The following is a 20261-nucleotide window of genomic DNA, read 5'->3' as shown; positions in this document are numbered from 1 at the left end:
TTTGCATAAAAATGAGCGTTGAATTTTGGCACACATGTGCACCACATGTGGTGCGTATCTCACTTTTCATTAAATAGCAACTGTATTTGCAACAAGGAATGAGATCTGCCATGCTGTGGTGTATTGCGAACTTTTTTCCTGATGCGCCCTCCTGGGGTCTTGGACTCTTCCATGAACGATGCACCCACCTGAGGTCTTTCACAGACGAGGTGATGCACCGAATCAGGTGTGTTTGGTTAAAGAGAGTCATCTAAAACCGGCGTTGGGAAGCCCCGGCCCATGAGCTTGGCAGTTTCCAGGTCAGTAACGGAAGGCACCCATCCTTCCTTTCCTGGAGGGGGGCTAACCGTTGGTGTGGACGGTAGAGACGCAAATCATACCTCTGGCTGACCGCCTGGGCCTTCATACTTACCTGGCAGGGGAGACACCATGATCAAGAAGGCGGTTCACCCAGGGCGAGGCTTGCCCTTTGCACTCCGGCCATGCTGACCCCTGCGAATTCCCCAAATGCGGGAATCTCGACTGCATAATTTATGGTAGTGGGGGACTGCGTTCGCGCTCTCCCCTGAAATTGTTGGTGAAACAAAGCAGAAGAGGTTTTTTTTTGCGTTTTGCGTTTCAGAATGGGGAGTTCTGTCACATGCGAGGTATGTGTTGTGCGCCTGTGAAACAAAGTCAGTTACGCTCTTGAAAAATCGGACCCTGGTGGGTGGTTCAGTTCGAATATAGCACAGACCTTACTTTGAAAGTCGATTGGACTGACTGCAGCCTAGCTGTAGCTGTCTCCATGTTGTTTGGTTGTCCTTTTTCAATTGGTATTAGTTTTGTTGTCGCTTACAGCGCCACCGAGTGGCCTGTCGCAGCGCCCTTTTTCACCTTGCTTCTGACTGAGCCCCTGCACAGGTGTGCCGATTTGGGTGAAGGGATCTCATTCCTTCCTGGAGTTATAGCCATTCGAGCCATCTCGGACACGCCACGTTAGCACGTTTTGAGGTCCCCTCGCCAAGGTGAATGGAAATTTCCACTTTTTTGGGATGATTATTGACAGGCAGACTCCAGAGAAACTTTCTGTGCTGCTTTGGGTGGGACTGGGCCAAATACCTGGCGCTAGGTTGCAAAAGAAGGTTTTCGACAAAATCCCAAATACCCGAAAATTTTGTCAGAGCGACGAGCCAATCTGAGACCTGCGTCTGGTTCGGCTCGAGCCAAGGATTCCCATGACATAAGGCACGTGGCTCTGCGACGAACCGTTTGGGAGTTACGAGCGATGCCGTACTTTCCGTCGCTGCAGTGCCAGCGTCAGGCCGAGCGTGACGAGTCCCGGTGACGTTGCAGACAGGGGAGGGTACTACCATGTAAAATACCTGTAAAATACGTTTTATAAAACAAGAGTGCACACTTTGCAGTCTATTTCTCATTCCACTTTTAGTCCAAACAACTTCAAATGGGACTATTTCCTTGGTCACTGACCAGTCTATTTCTCATTCCACTCATAGTCTAATGAACTACCTATGGCACTATTTCATGGATCACTTGCCAGTCTATTTCTCATTAATTTTCTAGTCTAATAAACTACATATGGCACTATTTCCTTGATCACTTGCCAGTCTATTTCTCATTCAAAACTTTTAGTCTAATAAACTACAAAAAGTACTATTTCCTTGGTCACTTACCAGTCTATTTCTCATTCCTTTTCTAGTCTAATAAACAATACATTTCACTATTTCAGTCTATTTCTCATTCAACTTCTAGTCTAATAATCAGTTTAACTGGTGATGATGATCGGCCTGAATAAGTTTGAAATAGAAGTGTATTAATGTGAAAACATATGGCACTATTTCATGGATCACTTGCCAGTCTATTTCTTATTCAAAACTTTTAGTCTAATAAACTACAAAAAGTACTATTTCCTTGGTCACTTACCAGTCTATTTCTCATTCCTTTTCTAGTCTAATAAACAATACATTTCACTATATCAGTCTATTTCTCATTCAACTTCTAGTCTAATAATCAGTTTAACTGGTTATGATGATCGGCCTGAATACATTTGAAATAGAAGTGTATTAATGTGAAAACATATGGCACTATTTCATGGATCACTTGCCAGTCTATTTCTCATTCATTTCATAGTCTAATAAACTACATATGGCACTATTTCCTTGATCACTTGCCAGTTTATTTCTTATTCAAACTTTTAGTCTAATAAGCTACAAAAAGTACTATTTCCTTGGTCACTTACCAGACTATTTCTCATTCCTTTTCTAGTCTAATAAACAATACATTTCACTATTTCAGTCTATTTCTCATTCAACTTCTAGTCTAATAATCAGTTTAACTGGTGATGATGATCGGCCTGAATAAATTTGAAATAGAAGTGTATTAATGTGAAAACATATGGCACTATTTCATGGATCACTTGCCAGTCTATTTCTCCATCCCCCAGCATTTTTAGGTCCCCCAGACTTACCAAAGCCGAGATGGGCATCGCCGTGTCCGGCTTCCTGCCCGCTGCGTCTTAGCGGCATCGCTTCTCGGCCTTTTGGCTAAGATCACGTACCTTGTCAGACGGTTTAGACTGCGATGACCTCTTGGAGGTTTCCTGACTCGAGATCTTTTTATATCTTGAGTCACACAACTTCGAGAGGTACATTGAACTCTGCTGCTTCGGGCTCCAACACGTTTTAAGGTAAGGTCTTTTAATTATTTATTTGGTTATTTATTATTGTATTTATTGTTGTTTTAAGTTTCTAGGCTGTTGGTGCCTCCATCATGTCGGCTGCCCGTGCCGGCGTGCGGAGGCACCACAGCGTGCGCTTTTGTTTTAAAGAGGTGAATGGCAAGCTCCTAGGGATGTCACGTCTTGACTTCTCCAGAAAGTCCTTTTTTTTTTGGAGCGTCCATTCAGGTATAAGTTTGAGGGCTCGTGTACGTGGGTTAAGGGGACCTGCGCGCTGACCCCAAAAAATTTTTGACGGACGCGGCGTCGATGTCTGCCGGACCGCGCCGGCCCACGGGAGACCCCTGACCGGCGCAGGAGGATCTGGACCCCCGAGGGGCCCCGCGGAAGCCCACCCAAATTTGAGGCCCCTATATGCCATTCAGCACTTCTCCACAGGGTGGCGCACGGAGCAGTACACCTCAGGTTTAAAACAGTGGCATTTACCCGAATGGGGGGTGTACGATTTTTTTGCCCACGAAACCTATATTTGTCCATTTGACCTTTAAAGTTACAGAATGACCACGGAACCGATGCGGACCCCCGTCGGACCCCCAACCCGGGTCCCACGAACCCATTATTTGTCCATTTGACCATTATATTCACACAATGACTGCGGATCATCTGCAGACCCCTTGCGGACCCCCACCCTGGGTACCACGAACCCCGTATTTGTCCATTTGACCATTATATTCACACAATGACTGCGGATCATCTGCGGACCACTTGCGGACCCCCACCCTGGGTCCCACGAACCCACTATTTGTCCATTTGACCATTATGTTCACACAATGACTGCGGATCATCTGCGGACCACTTGCGGACCCCCACCCTGGGTCCCTAGAACCCACTATTTGTCCATTTGACCATTATATTCACGGAATGACCACGGATCACATCCAGAACATTTGCGGACATATCCAAAATTGTGGTGAATGTTAACCAAAATGTCACAGACTTTGCCAAGCTGTAACTCCGCCAAAACGGGGCCAAACTGCACCAAACTCGGGTCAGAGTAAGAACTCCAGAAGGCCTACCGAACACCGCTGCCCCCCCATCCATAACACCCCGGGGGCGGAGTTATGGCTCCCCACATTTTTGATAGTCAAATGGAAGGAAGAGACCTAGCGACTTGAAACTTGGTGACTTGATAGCCCTCGAAGGGCCCTCTCTGAAGCCACCTCCCCCAAGTCGATAGACCCCCGGGGGCCAGAGATATGGACCCGCAAATGCAAAAAGTCCCAAAATTTGACCGGCCATAACTCACTCGGAAAGAAGGGAAACAACACCAAACTCTGGTCAAAATTAGACCTTTGGGAGCTCTATCCGACGACACCAGCCCCATGTTCCTATGACCCCGGGCGTCCGAGTTACGGCCCCCCAAAATGTGGGATTTGAACCGTTATAACTCAGGAACCGGACCACCCAGGAACTCGAGGGTGGTCGCATACGGTAGGTAATTTCAGCCCCGGGGTCCACCGCTTCGCGGAGATATTAGCAAGAAAATAGTACCATCCACCCCCCTCGCACCTACTCATCCATGCCGGCCAGGGTGCACCCTCCCCGGCTAGAGAAGGCAGCTCGAGGGGGGTGGAAGTCGGAAGAAAATTTTTTTTATGAGGCCTAGAGAAAACAGTTGTACTGTACTCAGGGCACTCAGAGGAATCCATTTTTGTAAGTTTTATCCCATAATACTGTAGAAATATGCATAGAAAAAACTGTTGGATTTTGGTTAATTTGCACCACAAATGTTGCAAGTCTTGCAGTATATTAAATAGCAATATTTTTTATTGTCAGTCTATTTCTCAAATCACTTTTAGTCTAATGAACTACACATGGGGCTATTTCATTTGTCACTTAACAGTTACTTTATTTGAAATCTTCCTAATTCCAATTTATCCATAATGTATTGTAAAATACGTTTTATAAAACAAGAGTGCACACTTTGCAGTCTATTTCTCATTCCACTTTTAGTCCAAACAACTTCAAATGGGACTATTTCCTTGGTCACTGACCAGTCTATTTCTCATTCCACTCATAGTCTAATGAACTACCTATGGCACTATTTCATGGATCACTTGCCAGTCTATTTCTCATTAATTTTCTAGTCTAATAAACTACATATGGCACTATTTCCTTGATCACTTGCCAGTCTATTTCTCATTCAAAACTTTTAGTCTAATAAACTACAAAAAGTACTATTTCCTTGGTCACTTACCAGTCTATTTCTCATTCCTTTTCTAGTCTAATAAACAATACATTTCACTATTTCAGTCTATTTCTCATTCAACTTCTAGTCTAATAATCAGTTTAACTGGTGATGATGATCGGCCTGAATAAGTTTGAAATAGAAGTGTATTAATGTGAAAACATATGGCACTATTTCATGGATCACTTGCCAGTCTATTTCTTATTCAAAACTTTTAGTCTAATAAACTACAAAAAGTACTATTTCCTTGGTCACTTACCAGTCTATTTCTCATTCCTTTTCTAGTCTAATAAACAATACATTTCACTATATCAGTCTATTTCTCATTCAACTTCTAGTCTAATAATCAGTTTAACTGGTTATGATGATCGGCCTGAATACATTTGAAATAGAAGTGTATTAATGTGAAAACATATGGCACTATTTCATGCATCACTTGCCAGTCTATTTCTCATTCATTTCATAGTCTAATAAACTACATATGGCACTATTTTCTTGATCACTTGCCAGTTTATTTCTTATTCAAACTTTTAGTCTAATAAGCTACAAAAAGTACTATTTCCTTGGTCACTTACCAGACTATTTCTCATTCTTTTTCTAGTCTAATAAACAATACATTTCACTATTTCAGTCTATTTCTCTTTCAGCTTCTAGTCTAATAATCAGTTTAACTGGTGATGATGATCGGCCTGAATAAATTTGAAATAGAAGTGTATTAATGTGAAAACATATGGCACTATTTCATGGATCACTTGCCAGTCTATTTCTCATTCATTTCATAGTCTAATAAACTACATATGGCACTATTTCCTTGATCACTTGCCAGTCTATTTCTTATTCAAAACTTTTAGTCTAATAAACTACAAAAAGTACTATTTCCTTGGTCACTTACCAGTCTATTTCTCATTCCTTTTCTAGTCTAATAAACAATACATTTCACTATATCAGTCTATTTCTCATTCAACTTCTAGTCTAATAATCAGTTTAACTGGTTATGATGATCGGCCTGAATACATTTGAAATAGAAGTGTATTAATGTGAAAACATATGGCACTATTTCATGGATCACTTGCCAGTCTATTTCTCATTCATTTCATAGTCTAATAAACTACATATGGCACTATTTCCTTGATCACTTGCCAGTTTATTTCTTATTCAAACTTTTAGTGTAATAAGCTACAAAAAGTACTATTTCCTTGGTAACTTACCAGACTATTTCTTATTCCTTTTCTAGTCTAATAAACAATACATTTCACTATTTCAGTCTATTTCTCATTCAACTTCTAGTCTAATAATCAGTTTAACTGGTGATGATGATCGGCCTGAATAAATTTGAAATAGAAGTGTATTAATGTGAAAACATATGGCACTATTTCATGGATCACTTGCCAGTCTATTTCTCATTCATTTCATAGTCTAATAAACTACATATGGCACTATTTCCTTGATCACTTGCCAGTCTATTTCTTATTCAAAACTTTTAGTCTAATAAACTACAAAAAGTACTGTTTCCTTGGTCACTTACCAGTCTATTTCTCATTCCTTTTCTAGTCTAATAAACAATACATTTCACTATTTCAGTCTATTTCTCATTCAACTTCTAGTTTAATAATCAGTTTAACTGGTGATGATGATCGGCCTGAATAAATTTGAAATAGAAGTGTATTAATGTGAAAACATATGGCACTATTTCATGGATCACTTGCCAGTCTATTTCTCATTAATTTTATAGTCTAATAAACTACATATGGCACTATTTCCTTGATCCCTTGCCAGTCTATTTCTTATTCAAAACTTTTAGTCTAATAAACTACAAAAAGTACTATTTCCTTGGTCACTTACCAGTCTATTTCTCATTCCTTTTCTAGTCTAATAAACAATACATTTCACTTTTTCAGTCTATTTCTCATTCAACTTCTAGTCTAATAATCAGTTTAACTGGTTATGATGATCGGCCTGAATACATTTGAAATAGAAGTGTATTTATGTGAAAACATCCTAATTTCAAGTTATTCAAAATATAGTAAAATATGTTTTTATTAAACATTTTATGTATAGAAATACTATATATTTATTATGTATTTATTACATATACCTTTTTATTTACACACACAATATATAAATATGTTTAAATTATTTTTATTACATGTAATATATATTTGTGTGTGTGTGTGTGTGTGAGTGTGTGTGAGTGTGTGTAAAGTAATGACACCTTAATTCAATTTCAAATATTTATTGAACTTTTTGTTTTGCAGACATTGTAAAGTCAAAATCAAAAATGCCTCAAAGTTCTGTACAAAAAAACACAATATATAAAAAGTATAATAGGAAACATGCATTATATAAGAAAAATAAAATAAATAAATAAACATGTTCAGAAAGATTCAGAGCAAACTGATATTAACCTTAACTATAACTATTTACAAAAAAAAGAAAAAAGAAAAATGGAACAGGCTATCAAAACAAATAAAAAGATAACCTTACTTTTTTATCGTAGAAATAAAAGGAGTAGAACAATTATCATAAAAAACATCAAAACAAACAATTTAAATAGCTACATAAATTATTTACGGGATTTTTTTTAAAATTTCTCCAGTCTCTTTTTTTACTTGCTGCACCAGCTTTTTAGACGCTATTTCCTGTGGTGATTTAAGTGGGGAGTTCTTCACCATCAGTCTGCGTCTGAGGACCATCTTCATTAATGTGCTTCTTTCCTTATAGAAATAATAAGAAAGGCAAAGTGTTAGTGAACATGTCTACTTGTCACAAACAGTTAAACCAATCCATGGGAAATTGTACTTACTGTAGCAGATTTCCCAGACTTCTGGCCTTCTTCGGCATCGGGAGGGCTGTCGGAGAGCGTTGGGCTGGTGGATGAGGACTTTTCCTCAGCTGGCATCTTGTGGGGTTTTGTCGTCTTTCTTCTCTTGGCACCTTGCTGCCTTGGACTATCAGCTTCCTCACCCACCACAGCTGTATCAAAGAGGCGACGGTGTTCTGCTGCCTGCTTTGCATTAAGGTTGAGGGCATAAAACCTGTCAGCTGTGGTGGTGTCGTGGCACATGAACTGTGCCACTTTGTGCCTATCTTCCGGGCAGTGAGTGTTCTTTGCCTTTTTGGAGAGAGAACAGCATAGGCAAAGAGTTAGAAAAAAACACACCAGAAACTCATAAAGCCGGGACAAGTACAGGAATGCTTACATGGGTGGCGATGGCAGTCCTCACATCAGTAAATGTGGGTGTGCCTGGTAACCCCATGCTCGCCCACGCATCCTGAAAATACTTGTTCAAGTTTTTGCAGGAGCTGGCCTTTGAGGTAAAGAAGAAGTAGTTTGCAACTCGTCCCCCTACCAAGTTGGACCGGAGTGAAAGGAATTCCTCAAGCCACCCATACTCCTCCTGGTCCAGGGCCAGCTCGGCTGCACCAAAGGCCTAGTTGGTCTTGTGGCTGATATCTTTAGAAACAGTGAGAAGTGGCATAAGCTGAGTTTTATTTTAAAGAAAACCATGTGGACAACGAGAGACAGAGAGAAAGAGAACCACTCACATTAATGACAAAGTGGCCTTCTGTAGCTGTCGCACGGGCATCCTCCACCTCTTTAATTGTTACATTTTGGAACACCCCTCCACGGTGACCATAAATGCTGGCCCAGTAAGTGGTGAGGTGTCCATAAAAAGACCATTGGTCCTTTTTCTCAGGACTAGTCTTCAGACGATCTTCACAGAAAAAAAGAGAAGCATAAAGGATCACATTGATCGCCAAATAATGAGAGGAGAAAGGATTCAAAAACTTACCCAGAATCTCAGAAATAATTTTTTTGGCAGAGTCCCGGCAAGCTCGCAGTGTGGCTTTAGGGATCAGGCGGGCCTCCTTGGCTTGTTTTACAGCCAGCTCGTGGACTGCCACGCTGCGCTTTACTGGGCGGGTCAAGTTCTGGATTTCCCTCCTAATCCCAATGAAAGCCACACGGGAGAGCCGGCATGTGGGCGGCGGGGTCTCATTAAGATATTTGAGGAACTGTGCCACATTTTTTAGGTAATGGTGCACAGTTGGCTCTGCAATGTTGCATTTCTTTAAAAAAGACAGCCAGGACCGGACCTTTGCCCTGTTGTCCAAAAACATCAAGCCGGCCAGATTGGTCTGGCCAGCTGACATATATGAAATAAAAATTTTTATTCTAAGAATCTTTGAGGACACATTATTTATTAATTTCGGAGTGGGGTTGATGCCCTCCCAGTTGGCCCTGGACTCCTCAATGAGCTGATCTGCAAAAAGAAAGCACAAGAGAAGGACCAGGTGAGTCAGGTCGATAACATAGAGGTAAACACTAACAAGCATTATTATTATTATTATTATTATATTAAATTAAATTAAATTAAATTAAATATATAATAAATTATATATATATATATATATATATATATATATATATATATATACATAATATGTGTGTGTATATGTATAATTATATTACTATAATTTTCTAGTCTAATAAACTACAAATGGTACTATTTCCTTGGTCACTTATCAGTCTATTTCTCATTTCTCTTGTAGTCTAACAAACTATAAATGGGGCTATTTCCTTGGTTCACTTACCAGTCTATTTCTAATTCAACTTCTAGTCTAATGAACAACAAATGAGATTATTTCCTTGGTTCACTTACCAGTCTATTTCTCAGGTAACTTCTAGTCTAATAATCTACAAATAGGAGATTTATTAATGAAAGTTATTGTATGGTGTTATCAAAGTGACAAGTGTCATACTCACTTAGGGCTGGCACGTGGTCCGGAAAGGGGTATGGAGCATCGGAGGAGTGGGCCTTCTTTGAAGGCCCGGCGACCTCCTCCTCGGGTCCTGTGGCTGGCTCTGCCTCAGGCCTGGTGGCTGGCTCTTCATCTAGTCTGTCAACCTGCGACTCTGAGCACTCCTCCTCCCCAGGGCTGTTGAGGGCCGATAGCAGACTATGTGTTGCCCGTGCAACCTGCCTAGAGGGGGTGGGATTTGACCGCTTCCTCAGCTGCCGGTACCGCCGTGAGAAGCTCTCCCAGAAGCAATGGATAGGAGAAGCTTGCGCTTAGCTGATTATAGCCACGAAAGCACAAGGGACAGTCGTCCAAAGCCATATCTACTTTTGTTAAAACACTAAAGGATGAATAGCAAAAGGATGAATGCAAGGGACACTGCCCAAGCATTGGTTACTTATATAACTTTTTAGGTCCCATTTGTAGTCTGTTAATACAACTTTGAGTCTAATACATTAGAGAGCACAATTTGCAGTCTATTTCTCATTACACTTCTAGTTTAATAAACTACAAATTTGACTATTCCTTTGATTCACTCACCAGTCTATTTTTCATTCTTTTTCTAGTCTAATAAACTACAAATGGGACTATTCCCTTGGATCACTTACCAGTCTATTTCTCATTCAACTTCTAGTCTAATAAACTACAAATAGTACTATTTCCTTGGTCACCTACCAGTCTATTTCTCATTCATTTTCTAGTCTGATAAACTACAAATATGACTATTTCCTTGATTCAGTTACCAGTCTATTTTTCATACCACCTCTAGTCTAAGAAACTACAAATGGAACTATTTTCTTGGTCACTTACCAGTCTATTTCTCATTCCACTTTTAGTCTAATAAACTGTAAATTACCTTGGTCCCTTACCAGTCTATTTCCCATTCATTTTCCCCTCGCACCTACTCATCCATGCCGGCCAGGGTGCACCCTCCCCGGCTAGAGAAGGCAGCTTGAGGGGGGTGGAAGTCGGAAGAAAAATTTTTTTATGAGGCCTAGAGAAAACACTTGTACTGTACTCAGGGCACTCAGGGAATCCATTTTTGTAAGTTTTATCCCATTATACTGTAGAAATATGCATAGAAAAAAGTCAGACCAGGGGGCCGTCTATCCGACGACACTAGCCCCATGTCCCTATGACCCCGGGGGTCAAATTGGCCAAAACGGGGCCAAACTGCACCAAACTCGGGATGGAGTAAGACCTCCAGAAGGCCTACCGAACACCGCTGTCCCCCCATCCATAACACCCCGGGGGGGCGAATTTATGGCCCCCCACATTTTTGATAGTCAAATGGAAGGAAGAGACCTAGCAACTTGAAACTCGGTGACTTGATAGCCCTCAAAGGGCCCTGTCTGAAGCCACCTCCCCCAAGTCGATAGACCCCCGGGAGCCAGAGATATGGACCCGCAAATGCAAAAAGTCCCAAAATTTGACCGGCCATAACTCACTCGAAAAGAGGAGAAACAACACCAAACTCTGGTCAAAATTAGACCTTTGCGAGCTCTATCCGACGACACTAGCCTCATGTCCCTATGACCCCGGGGGTCCGAGTTACGGCCCCCCAAAATGTGGAATTTGAACCATTATAACTCAGGAACTGGACCACCCAGGAACTCGAGGGTGGTCGCATACGGTAGGCCCCTCGACCCTCTAGGGATCCCCCGAATTTCAGCCCCGGGTTCCACCGCTTCGCGGAGATATTAGCAAAAAAATAGTACCATCCACCCCCCTCGTACCTACTCATCCATGCCGGCCAGGGTGCACACTTCCCGGCTAGAGAAGGCAGCTCGAGGGGGGTGGAAGTCGGATGAAAATTTTTTTATGAGGCCTAGAGAAAACAGTTGTACTGTACTCAGGGCACTCAGAGGAATCCATTTTTGTAAGTTTTATCCGATAATACTGTAGAATTTACATAAAAATGAGCGTTGAATTTTGGCACACATGTGCACCACATGTGGTGCGTATCTCACTTTTCATTAAATAGCAACTGTATTTGCAACAAGGAATGAGATCTGCCATGCTGTGGTGTATTGCGAACTTTTTTCCTGATGCGCCCTCCTGGGGTCTTGGACTCTTCCATGAACGATGCACCCACCTGAGGTCTTTCACAGACGAGGTGATGCACCGAATCAGGTGTGTTTGGTTAAAGAGAGTCATCTAAAACCGGCGTTGGGAAGCCCCGGCCCATGAGCTTGGCAGTTTCCAGGCCAGTAACGGAAGGCACCCATCCTTCCTTTCCTGGAGGGGGGCTAACCGTTGGTGTGGACGGTAGAGACGCAAATCATACCTCTGGCTGACCGCCTGGGCCTTCATACTTACCTGGCAGGGGAGACACCATGATCAAGAAGGCGGTTCACCCAGGGCGAGGCTTGCCCATTGCACTCCGGCCATGCTGACCCCTGCGAATTCCCCAAATGCGGGAATCTCGACTGCATAATTTATGGTAGTGGGGGACTGCGTTCGCGCTCTCCCCTGAAATTGTTGGTGAAACAAAGCAGAAGAGGTTTTTTTTGCGTTTTGCGGTTTTTTTTTGCGTTTCAGAATGGGGAGTTCTGTCACATGCGAGGTATGTGTTGTGCGCCTGTGAAACAAAGTCAGTTACGCTCTTGAAAAATCGGACCCTGGTGGGTGGTTCAGTTCGAATATAGCACAGACCTTACTTTGAAAGTCGATTGGACTGACTGCAGCCTAGCTGTAGCTGTCTCCATGTTGTTTGGTTGTCCTTTTTCAATTGGTATTAATTTTGTTGTCGCTTACAGCGCCACCGAGTGGCCTGTCGCAGCGCCCTTTTTCACCTTGCTTCTGACTGAGCCCCTGCACAGGTGTGCCGATTTGGGTGAAGGGATCTCATTCCTTCCTGGAGTTATAGCCATTCGAGCCATCTCGGACACGCCACGTTAGCACGTTTTGAGGTCCCCTCGCCAAGGTGAATGGAAATTTCCACTTTTTTGGGATGATTATTGACAGGCAGACTCCAGAGAAGCTTTCTGTGCTGCTTTGGGTGGGACTGGGCCAAATACCTGGCGCTAGGTTGCAAAAGAAGGTTTTCGACAAAATCCCAAATACCCGAAAATTCTGTCAGAGCGACGAGCCAATCTGAGACCTGCGTCTGGTTCGGCTCGAGCCAAGGATTCCCATTACATAAGGGTACTACCATCCCCCAGCGTTTTTAGGTCCCCCAGACTTACCAAAGCCGAGATGGGCATCGCCGTGTCCGGCTTCCTGCCCGCTGCGTCTTAGCGGCATCACTTCTCGGCCTTTTGGCTAAGATCACGTATCTTGTCAGACGGTTTAGACTGCGATCGCCTCTTGGAGGTTTCCTGAATCGAGATCTTTTTATATCTTGAGTCACACAACTTCGAGAGGTACATTGAACTCTGCTGCTTCGGGCTCCAACACGTTTTAAGGTAAGGTCTTTTAATTATTTATTTGGTTATTTATTATTGTATTTATTGTTGTTTTAAGTTTCTAGGCTGTTGGTGCCTCCATCATGTCGGCTGCCCGTGCCGGCGTGCGGAGGCACCACAGCGTGCGCTTTTATTTTAAAGAGGTGAATGGCAAGCTCCTAGGGATGTCACGTCTTGACTTCTCCAGAAAGTCCTTTTTTTTTTGGAGCGTCCATTCAGGTATAAGTTTGAGGGCTCGTGTACGTGGGTTAAGGGGACCTGCGCGCTGACCCCAAAAAATTTTTGACGGACGCGGCGTCGATGTCTGCCGGACCGCGCCGGCCCACGGGAGACCCCTGACCGGCGCAGGAGGATCTGGACCCCCGAGGGGCCCCGCGGAAGCCCACCCAAATTTGAGGCCCCTACATGCCATTCAGCACTTCTCCATAGGGTGGCGCACGGAGCAGTACACCTCAGGTTTAAAACAGTGGCATTTACCCGAATGTGGGGTGTACGATTTTTTTGCCCACGAAACCTATATTTGTCCATTTGACCTTTAAAGTTACAGAATGACCACGGAACCGATGCGGACCCCCGTCGGACCCCCAACCCGGGTCTCACGAACCCATTATTTGTCCATTTGACCATTATATTCACACAATGACTGCGGATCATCTGCAGACCCCTTGCGGACCCCCACCCTGGGTCCCACGAACCCCGTATTTGTCCATTTGACCATTATATTCACACAATGACTGCGGATCATCTGCGGACCACTTGCGGACCCCCACCCTGGGTCCCACGAACCCACTATTTGTCCATTTGACCATTATGTTCACAAAATGACTGCGCATCATCTGCGGACCACTTGCGGACCCCCACCCTGGGTCCCACGAACCCACTATTTGTCCATTTGACCATTATATTCACGGAATGACCACGGATCACATCCGGAACATTTGCGGACATATCCAAAATTGTGGTGAATGTTAACCAAAATGTCACAGATTTTGCCAAGCTGTAACTCTGCCAAAACGGGGCCAAACTGCACCAAACTCGGGTCAGAGTAAGACCTCCAGAAGGCCTACCGAACACCGCTGCCCCCCCATCCATAACACCCCGGGGGGCGAAGTTATTGCCCCACACATTTTTAATAGTCAAATGGAAGGAAGAGACCTAGCAACTTGAAACTCTGGGACTTGATAGCCCTCAAAGGGCCCTCTCTGAAGCCACCTCCCCCAAGTCGATAGACCCCCGGGGGCCAGAGATACGGGCCCGCAAATGCAAAAAGTCCCAAAATTTGACCGGCAATAACTCACCCAAAAAGAGAGGAAAAAACACCAAACTCAGGTCAAAATTAGACCTTTGGGAGCTCTATCCGACTACACCAGCCCCATGTTCCTATGACCCCGGGGGTCCGAGTTACGGCCCCACAAAATGTGGAATTTGAACCGTTATAACTCAGGAACCGGAACACCCAGGAACTCGAGGGTGGTCGCATACGGTAGGCCCCTCGATCCTCTAGGGATCCCCCGAATTTTAGCCTCGGGGTCCACCGCTTCGCGGAGATATTAGCAAAAAATAGTACCATCCACCCCCCTTATACCTACTCATCCATGCCGGCCAGGGTGCACCCTCCCTGGCTAGAAAAGGCAGCTCGAGGGGGTGGAAGTCGGAAGAAAATTTTTTTATGAGGCCTAGAGAAAACACTTGTACTGTACTCAGGGCACTCAGAGGAATCCGTTTTTGTAAGTTTTATCCCATTATACTGTAGAAATATGCATAGAAAAAATGTTGGATTTTGGTTATTTGGTAACCAAAATGTCACAGACTTTGCCAAGCTGTAACTCCGCCAAAACGGGGCCAAACTGCACCAAACTCGGGTCAGAGTAAGAACTCCAGAAGGCCTACCGAACACCGCTGCCCCCCCCATCCATAACACCCCGGGGGCGGAGTTATGGCCCCCACATTTTTGATAGTCAAATGGAAGGAAGAGACCTAGCGACTTGAAACTTGGTGACTTGATAGCCCTCGAAGGGCCCTCTCTGAAGCCACCTCCCCCAAGTCGATAGACCCCCGGGGGCCAGAGATATGGACCCGCAAATGCAAAATTTGACCGGCCATAACTCACTCGGAAAGAAGGGAAACAACACCAAACTCTGGTCAAAATTAGACCTTTGGGAGCTCTATCCGACGACACCAGCCCCATGTTCCTATGACCCCGGGCGTCCGAGTTACGGCCCCCAAAATGTGGGATTTGAACCGTTATAACTCAGGAACCGGACCACCCAGGAACTCGAGGGTGGTCGCATTTATATAAATGCATTATATAAGAAAAATAAAATAAATAAATAAACATGTTCAGAAAGATTCAGAGCAAACTGATATTAACCTTAACTATAACTATTTACAAAAAAAAAGAAAAAAGAAAAATGGAACAGGCTATCAAAACAAATAAAAAGATAACCTTACTTTTTTATCGTAGAAATAAAAGGAGTAGAACAATTATCATAACAAATATCAAAACAAACAATTTAAATAGCTACATAAATTATTTACGGGGATTTTTTTTTTAATTTCTCCAGTCTCTTTTTTTACTTGCTGCACCAGCTTTTTAGACGCTATTTCCTGTGGTGATTTAAGTGGGGAGTTCTTCACCATCAGTCTGCGTCTGAGGACCATCTTCATTAATGTGCTTCTTTCCTTATAGAAATAATAAGAAAGGCAAAGTGTTAGTGAACATGTCTACTTGTCACAAACAGTTAAACCAATCCATGGGAAATTGTACTTACTGAAGCAGATTTCCCAGACTTCTGGCCTTCTTCGGCATCGGGAGGGCTGTCGGAGAGCGTTGGGCTGGTGGATGAGGACTTTTCCTCAGCTGGCATCTTGTGGGGTTTTGTCGTCTTTCTTCTCTTGGCACCTTGCTGCCTTGGACTATCAGCTTCCTCACCCACCACAGCTGTATCAAAGAGGCGACGGTGTTCTGCTGCCTGCTTTGCATTAAGGTTGAGGGCATAAAACCTGTCAGCTGTGGTGGTGTCGTGGCACATGAACTGTGCCACTTTGTGCCTATCTTCCGGGCAGTGAGTGTTCTTTGCCTTTTTGGAGAGAGAACAGCATAGGCAAAGAGTTAGAAAAAAACACACCAGAAACTCATAAAGCCGGAACAAGTACAGGAATGCTTACATGGGTGGCGATGGCAGTCCTCACATCAGTAAATGTGGGTGTGCCTGGTAACCCCATGCTCGCCCACGCATCCTGAAAATACTTGTTCAAGTTTTTGCAGGAGCTGGCCTTTGAGGTAAAGAAGAAATAGTTTGCAACTCGTCCCCCTACCAAGTTGGACCGGAGTGAAAGGAATTCCTCAAGCCACCCATACTCCTCCTGGTCCAGGGCCAGCTGGGCTGATCCAAAGGCCTGGTTGGTCTTGTGGGCTGATATCTTTAGAAACAGTGAGAAGTGGCATAAGCTGAGTTTTATTTTAAAGAAAACCATGTGGACAACGAGAGACAGAGAGAAAGAGAACCACTCACATTAATGACAAAGTGGCCTTCTGTAGCTGTCGCACGGGCATCCTCCACCTCTTTAATTGTTACATTTTGGAACACCCCTCCACGGTGACCATAAATGCTGGCCCAGTAAGTGGTGAGGTGTCCATAAAAAGACCATTGGTCCTTTTTCTCAGGACTAGTCTTCAGACGATCTTCACAGAAAAAAAGAGAAGCATAAAGGATCACATTGATCGCCAAATAATGAGAGGAGAAAGGATTCAAAAACTTACCCAGAATCTCAGAAAAAATTTTTTGGCAGAGTCCCGGCAAGCTCGCATTGTGGCTTTAGGGATCAGGCGGGCCTCCTTGGCTTGTTTTACAGCCAGCTCGTGGACTGCCACGCTGCGCTTTACTGGGCGGGTCAAGTTCTGGATTTCCCTCCTAATCCCAATGAAAGCCACACGGGAGAGCCGGCATGTGGGCGGCGGGGTCTCATTAAGATATTTGAGGAACTGTGCCACATTTTTTAGGTAATGGTGCACAGTTGGCTCTGCAATGTTGCATTTCCTTAAAAAAGACAGCCAGGACCGGACCTTTGCCCTGTTGTCCAAAAACATCAAGCTGGCCAGATTGGTCTGGCCAGCTGACATATATGAAATAAAAAATTTTATTCTAAAAATCTTTGAGGACACATTATTTATTAATTTCGGAGTGGGGTTGATGCCCTCCCAGTGGGCCCTGGACTCCTCAATGAGCTGATCTGCAAAAAGAAAGCACAAGAGAAGGACCAGGTGAGTCAGGTCGATAACTAAGAGGTAAACACTAACAAACATTATTATTATTATTATTATATTAAATTAAATTAAATTAAATATATAATAAATTATATATATATATATATATATATATATATATATATATACATACATAATATGTGTGTGTATATGTATAATTATATTACTATAATTTTCTAGTCTAATAAACTACAAATGGTACTATTTCCTTGGTCACTTATCAGTCTATTTCTCATTTCTCTTGTAGTCTAACAAACTATAAATGGGGCTATTTCCTTGGTTCACTTACCAGTCTATTTCTAATTCAACTTCTAGTCTAATGAACAACAAATGAGATTATTTCCTTGGTTCACTTACCAGTCTATTTCTCAGGTAACTTCTAGTCTAATAATCTACAAATAGGAGATTTATTAATGAAAGTTATTGTATGGTGTTATCAAAGTGACAAGTGTCATACTCACTTAGGGCTGGCAAGTGGTCCGGAAAGGGGTATGGTGCATCGGAGGAGTGGGCCTTCTTTGAAGGCCCGGCGACCTCCTCCTCGGGTCCTGTGGCTGGCTCTGCCTCAGGCCTGGTGGCTGGCTCTTCATCTAGTCTGTCAACCTGCGACTCTGAGCACTCCTCCTCCCCAGGGCTATTGAGGGCCGATAGCAGACTATGTGTTGCCCGTGCAACCTGCCTAGAGGGGGTGGGATTTGACCGCTTCCTCAGCTGCCGGTACCGCCGTGAGAAGCTCTCCCAGAAGCAATGGATAGGAGAAGCTTGCGCTCCTTCACATTCCGCACCTTGTGAAAGACACGAAGGTGTTGGCTTAGCTGATTATAGCCACGAAAGCACAAGGGACAGTCGTCCAAAGCCATATCTACTTTTGTTAAAACACTAAAGGATGAATAGCAAAAGGATGAATGCAAGGGACACTGCCCAAGCATTGGTTACTTATATAACTTTTTAGGTCCCATTTGTAGTCTGTTAATACAACTTTGAGTCTAATACATTAGAGAGCACAATTTGCAGTCTATTTCTCATTACACTTCTAGTTTAATAAACTACAAATTTGACTATTCCTTTGATTCACTCACCAGTTTTTTTTTCATTCTTTTTCTAGTCTAATAAACTACAAATGGGACTATTCCCTTGGATCACTTACCAGTCTATTTCTCATTCAACTTCTAGTCTAATAAACTACAAATAGTACTATTTCCTTGGTCACCTACCAGTCTATTTCTCATTCATTTTCTAGTCTGATAAACTACAAATATGACTCTTTCCTTGATTCAGTTACCAGTCTATTTTTCATACCACCTCTAGTCTAAGAAACTACAAATGGAACTATTTTCTTGGTCACTTACCAGTCTATTTCTCATTCCACTTTTGTTCTAATAAACTGTAAATTACCTTGGTCCCTTACCAGTCTATTTCCCATTCATTTTCTAGTCTAATGACTAATGACATCCACCCCCCTCGCACCTACTCATCCATGCCGGCCAGGGTGCACCCTCCCCGGCTAGAGAAGGCAGCTTGAGGGGGGTGGAAGTCGGAAGAAATTTTTTTTTTATGAGGCCTAGAGAAAACACTTGTACTGTACTCAGGGCACTCAGGGAATCCATTTTTGTAAGTTTTATCCCATTATACTGTAGAAATATGCATAGAAAAAAGTCAGACCAGGGGGCCGTCTATCCGACGACACTAGCCCCATGTCCCTATGACCCCGGGGGTCAAAACGGCCAAAACGGGGCCAAACTGCACCAAACTCGGGACGGAGTAAGACCTCCAGAAGGCCTACCGAACACAGCTGTCCCCCCATCCATAACACCCCGGGGGGCGAATTTATGGCCCCCCACATTTTTGATAGTCAAATGGAAGGAAGAGACCTAGCAACTTGAAACTCGGTGACTTGATAGCCCTCAAAGGGCCCTCTCTGAAGCCACCTCCCCCAAGTCGATAGACCCCCGGGAGCCAGAGATATGGACCCGCAAATGCAAAAAGTCCCAAAATTTGACTGGCCATAACTCACTCGAAAAGAGGAGAAACAACACCAAACTCTGGTCAAAATTAGACCTTTGGGAGCTCTATCCGACGACACTAGCCCCATGTCCCTATGACCCTGGGGGTCCGAGTTACGGCCCCCCAAAATGTGGAATTTGAACCATTATAACTCAGGAACTGGACCACCCAGGAACTCGAGGGTGGTTGCATACGGTAGGCCCCTCGACCCTCTAAGGATCCCCCGAATTTCAGCCCCGGGTTCCACCGCTTCGCGGAGATATTAGCAAAAAAATAGTACCATCCACCCCCCTCGTACCTACTCATCCATGCCGGCCAGGGTGCACGCTCCCTGGCTAGAAAAGGCAGCTCGAGGGGGGTGGAAGTCGGAAGAAATTTTTTTATGAGGCCTAGAGAAAACAGTTGTACTGTACTCAGGGCACTCAGAGGAATCCATTTTTGTAAGTTTTATCCCTTACAAAAATGAGCGTTGAATTTTGGCACACATGTGCACCACATGTGGTGCGTATCTCACTTTTCATTAAATAGCAACTGTATTTGCAACAAGGAATGAGATCTGCCATGCTGTGGTGTATTGCGAACTTTTTTCCTGATGCGCCCTCCTGGGGTCTTGGACTCTTCCATGAACGATGCACCCACCTGAGGTCTTTCACAGACGAGGTGATGCACCGAATCAGGTGTGTTTGGTTAAAGAGAGTCATCTAAAACCGGCGTTGGGAAGCCCCGGCCCATGAGCTTGGCAGTTTCCAGGCCAGTAACGGAAGGCACCCATCCTTCCTTTCCTGGAGGGGGGCTAACCGTTGGTGTGGACGGTAGAGACGCAAATCATACCTCTGGCTGACCGCCTGGGCCTTC

The 20261-nt window shown here is 43.8% G+C and overlaps 2 non-coding genes across 2 annotated transcripts; both read left to right on the top strand.

The window, feature by feature from the left end:
- Positions 1-404: 404 nt before the first annotated feature.
- Positions 405-568, top strand: LOC132129823 (U1 spliceosomal RNA). Its single transcript, XR_009428597.1, has one exon. It is a non-coding gene; the product is annotated as a U1 spliceosomal RNA (small nuclear RNA).
- Positions 569-12039: 11471 nt separating this feature from the next.
- Positions 12040-12203, top strand: LOC132129818 (U1 spliceosomal RNA). The gene has a single exon (XR_009428592.1). It is a non-coding gene; the product is annotated as a U1 spliceosomal RNA (small nuclear RNA).
- Positions 12204-20261: the final 8058 nt, after the last annotated feature.

This window comes from Carassius carassius, chromosome 46 (assembly GCF_963082965.1).
Source record: "Carassius carassius chromosome 46, fCarCar2.1, whole genome shotgun sequence".
Taxonomy (NCBI): domain Eukaryota; kingdom Metazoa; phylum Chordata; class Actinopteri; order Cypriniformes; family Cyprinidae; genus Carassius; species Carassius carassius.
Note: the sequence above shows the minus strand (reverse complement) of the source record. Positions and strands in the feature narration are given on the sequence as shown.